The sequence below is a fragment of the Meleagris gallopavo genome, chromosome 1, assembly GCF_000146605.3.
Source record: "Meleagris gallopavo isolate NT-WF06-2002-E0010 breed Aviagen turkey brand Nicholas breeding stock chromosome 1, Turkey_5.1, whole genome shotgun sequence".
NCBI lineage: Eukaryota > Metazoa > Chordata > Aves > Galliformes > Phasianidae > Meleagris > Meleagris gallopavo.
In genome coordinates, this window is record NC_015011.2 from 179193927 (window position 1) to 179198762 (window position 4836).

General features: G+C 34.8%; 1 long non-coding RNA gene across 1 annotated transcript; it reads left to right on the top strand.

Annotated features, from left to right (window-relative positions):
* Window positions 1–202: 202 nt before the first annotated feature.
* On the top strand, window positions 203–4743 carry LOC104917622. The gene is made up of 3 exons (XR_002111126.2): window positions 203–695; window positions 4140–4217; window positions 4323–4743. It is a non-coding gene; the product is annotated as an uncharacterized LOC104917622 (long non-coding RNA).
* Window positions 4744–4836: the final 93 nt, after the last annotated feature.

Sequence of the window (4836 nt, forward strand, 5' to 3'; positions counted from 1 at the left end):
ACTGTTTATGTGTGAAAGACATTTTGGCAAATATATAGCCAAGTACCAGTTAGTGAAATTTAAAGAGTGATGACAGAATATAAGATTTTTTTCTTATCATTCTAGTAGCATAGTTTAAAAGCAAAGGCAATTTGTTAAGAATTAAATTGCATACCCTACATGTGCAGTAGAAACATTTTGTGCCCATCAGATGGTTTAATTTACTTAGGGAGAACACACATGCTAATTGAATAATAAACTTAGAAACAGCATTTTTTCAAAGCATTCTGGTCTATTTTTTCCATAACAGATTCAAGACACTGGTAGACTAACTGTGCTCCTATTAGGTACATAATGCATGTTACATAAATGGCGTAATTATGTTTTTACTGTACTTGATGGATTTTAACATGCACTTTAAATGTCACGATACTATGAGCAGCAGCTGTAAAAAATACCATCTCACTGTTTCTTATTTATTTCCCCCTCTCAGTGATTTCCAAAGCGGTTTTAAAAGTCTGAAAGAGTGCTAACTACCACTATTGCCATCTCAGGATGGTGTGCAAATATATTTCTACCTGACATATCTCCCTCCTCCACCAGTGCCAATTATAACACAGATGGACTCAAGGGATTACTGACAATTTCTTTAATGATGTGTGAGAGCTTCCTCTGCCCATTTAGATTTACTCTCCAACACTGACAGTGACAAAAAGGTGAGTGTCTTGGCTATTAAATGTACTTAATAGCACTATGACATTTTGTGTTTTCCCTTGCACCCAGAGAGGAATCACAGGTTTTTTTCCATATGTCTACTCTTAACAACCTTCTGACTGTTAATGTTACTGAAACTTCACGTTTCAAAAAAGAAGTCCATGCTGTCAATTTATGTCCTTGTGTGTACAACACAAGCAGTGAAATGCACAGGATTGCTAAATGAGTTTACTGTGTGCATGCTGAGGATTAAACACTGATCAGGATTGCTAATTTGTCAGTAACAAGCAAACTTCTGGTAGAGAGGGAGAAGTTAATCACATCTTAGGCTTTTTGTTGTTGATATTGGTGATATTTTTGAAACAGCAGTGCTGAATTTATAAGGGATGCTCCAAAAGTAGTGCCTCCTATTGTATTACATTGATTCATGTCATCACAGCTGGATGTTGCTGGGATTGGAGTAGGGGTTGAATTTTCCCACCAGTATTCCATTACATTTGTCTGCAGTTTAATAGATGGCAGCAGAGAGCATGTCTGACACTACTGGTGTCTTGTAGCTGAGAATTTGCCCTATTAAACAGTATTTTTGTGCTCTTTGTGTCTGTCATACCCTGTGTCTGTTGTTTCCACAGAAATAAATAGGAGACCTTACTTTCAGAGCAAATTACATAGTTTGCTAACACAGTAAATTCAATTATAATAGATGCAGTTTTTAATATATGTAATATAACCAGTGCTTCAAATTGAGAGAGGATTGGTTTTAGACAGTTTCATGGGTTTTACAAAGTACCTAACATTTTTATGAACATTTTTATGTTTTCTTCCAGAATCTGCAGAGAAGAGTATTAATATTTCACAAATTGTGTAATATATAGGAATCATAAGAGAACACAGCTATGTCTGATCTACCACTCAGGAACTGAACTGGAATTTCCTTAAAGATGGCTCACATGCATTTTATTAGCTTTTTAATAAGGTTTCTAATCTACTTACAAATCAGTTTGCAAAATGTAGGAATATTGTCAAACATTTATGCCTGCAGTATGAGAAAAGAGTACTTTATTCTGTACTGGTCACTGCAACATGCCCTTAAGAGAACTAAAGTAATGTAGACTGATGGATTCCAGGATACTGCCAATTCTCCAAATTCCATAAGCCTCTCCTTCCAATTTCTGTAGTTTCATGCAGGAAGGATGCTCAAATTACACTCTGAAACTGCTATACATTTCAAGTCTCTATAAAAATTCAATGTCTGATCAGTCATATCTCTAACGTTTTGTAGCTAAAGCAATGAATGAGCTCTCATAAGATCTGGATTAAATTTCTTGAAATGTTCTATACTCCTTGGGTGGCCCTGGATCTACTACTTCTTTTGTTTTGTTTCGTTCTCTATTCTTCAAGTTTACTTTTCCTAACTTCATTATCATGTAGAGTACACCCTCTGAGCCAGAATACTATGTAGTTATAATTCCTATTTTGTACTCATAGCAGAGTTGAATACAACAGTCTGATTTGGGGTATTAGTTAGGGATAGGATCTCTAGATGCCTGATTCGTGTATGAGGTTTTAACTTAAGCAGTGAATGGTGGATTTCACTGTTAATTGATACGTAGAAATAATTTTTTTCCTCTGGAAATAACTATGCAATTAATTTAATAAAATGAACTGATCAGAATGTATGTGTTTATTTTGAATTACATTTCTACACATAAATGCTAATTAAAATTCATTGCTGCTGATAATAACATTATTAACATGTATACAGTGTACTGTTAACAGAAACAGAAGTAGCGTTAATTAGTGGAATTAGGTATTTTTTCTACTGAGATAGTGTCCCAAATAGCAATTACATATATTTGTACATTCTCTACAGATATTACTAATAGCATCATTAAATCAATACAACATAAGTTTAGAAACATTGAGTAAGTTTAGTGACTGGGGACTCTACAATCTCTATTCTTAATTATTTATTTATTTTTAATTGTGTGTGATTTTCAATGAAGTTGGGAATTTTTGGATGGCAGTCAAGACCTAATTTTGTGTTTTGCATCACACAAAGTAAATGAATGTGTGTATGTGTGTTGACATCAGTTGCTTCCAAGTTATATCTTTTCAGGTGTTTTTGGATCATTTGCTATCTTAATGTTATCTAAGTGGCCACTGTGCATATGTTCACATAATTTATTTCATCTTTTTTTCAGTTATTTTATTTTGACACTATTGGAATTATTGTGCACATTTATTTTACAGTGTTCAGTACCTTGACTCTCTCAGTGCAAGAAACTCTTGAAAGATAGATAAGAAACATTTGTTTCCCAGAAGATTAAGTAAAGCCACAAATAAATGAAATGAAAAGCTATGAATGTTCCGAAGATACCTTGTTTTCACCTTCTTGAGCACACTCAAAGACCAGATTGTTGGACTATGCAACCCATAGTCCTATCCCTCCAGAATTCAATGTAATCACATCAAAATCCCTGGAAATACCAGTCTTTCTTTCCTCTTTTAGTGATATCCCAACTACAATTTTACAAGGATTAGTTCTCTTGATTAGTTCTGAGTGGCACACATAGTAAATAAGTTAACAGAGGAAAATACTACAACAGGAAAATTGAAAGATCTGCTCAGAATTACTACCCTCAGAGGGAGACAGTTTAAAGTTTAGCAAGCCTGATTGCCAAACCCTACACTCAGGCCACATGTCAAAAAGATTTCTTGAAATTTAACTTAATTTTAGTAACTAGCTTATTTTTAGTAATGTAAATCCCATATTATTATTGACAATGAGGTTGAATTACCTTGTTGTCTTTTGGACAAAAAGGTATAGGAAACATATAAGTTATAAATCCTTCTATGAATAATCCAGAGTAAAGATCAGTGGTAGAAAAATAGATGTCTGTGATTAAGGAAGCTAAACATGGCAATAGATCACATCAGTTGTCAAATTCTACTGGTAGAGTGAGTTGACCAATTAAATTCAATATTATGATGTAGGTAGTATGCTAACACAAAAAAGGAAACTAGAATTAATACTGAACTTACAGAGATTTTATTATTAATATTCCTTTCTATGCCCGAATATTATAGTCCTAAGAAGGACAACGAAAGATGATAAATAAATTTAAAGTGATACTTAGCTAGCCAGCCTGCATTTAAAGTATTACATAGCATGGCAATGGTTGGGGCTTTCGGAAAATATTCTGTTTCTATGTATGCCAAAAGTAGTTTTCAGGGGCACTCAGATGTAACTGATAAAACAATATTAAAAAATATATATTTAAAATATGGGGGTTAGATATGCAAATAACATGGAGTGAACTGAAATGGGACTTAAACTGCAGACAGTAAGGGTGGTGTGCGACAGAAATATGTGGAACATGATGATAAAAGTTTAGTTTGCAGTGTATGGCATCTAAACTTTATTCCCTTTTTCACATCCTTAGATGCCCTCTCTGTGTCCTACTGTCAATGGATGCCATGGAGCGTCTCTCAATTCTATTTCAAAATCTGCTAGCAGAGAGGTAAGAAAGAAAAGCTTTAGGAAACCAGTTCCATTCAGGAGATAATTCCCTTACTAGAGGTAAGTGCATAGCTTAACTGTTAAAAATCCTCCTTTCTACAACCAGGGAAGTGAAGACTAATCTGAGGATTCAAAATGGAATGTTCAGCTTTGACTGAGACACCAGACTTGGCTGAAGTCTCATAATGACAAAGGATTTGTAGCAAAACCAATTCTTTGTGGAAGAGGGAGTCTGAGAACACAAGAAAAAAAGAGCAGAAATGGTACTTTTAGAGTATACTTCATAGAGCAGTGCGAGGACCAATAAATGTGCTAACTGGGCCTGGAAAATTATATCTTCCTTTGTATAGATTATTCTCTAGAAGAATGTAAGTATACTTTGCTTAAGGCTTTCTTCCCCCGATTATTTTGTGAGGAATGAGAGAGTTAGAATCATATAAGAATAGAATAATTAATGTTGGTGAAGATCGATAAGATCATCTAATCACAGAATGGCCAGCGTTGGAAGGGACCTCAAGGATCATGAATCTCCACCCCCCCGCCACATGCAGGGCCACCAACCTTCCCATTTAATACTAGATTGGGCTGCCCAGGGCCCCATCAATCTGGCCTTGAACACC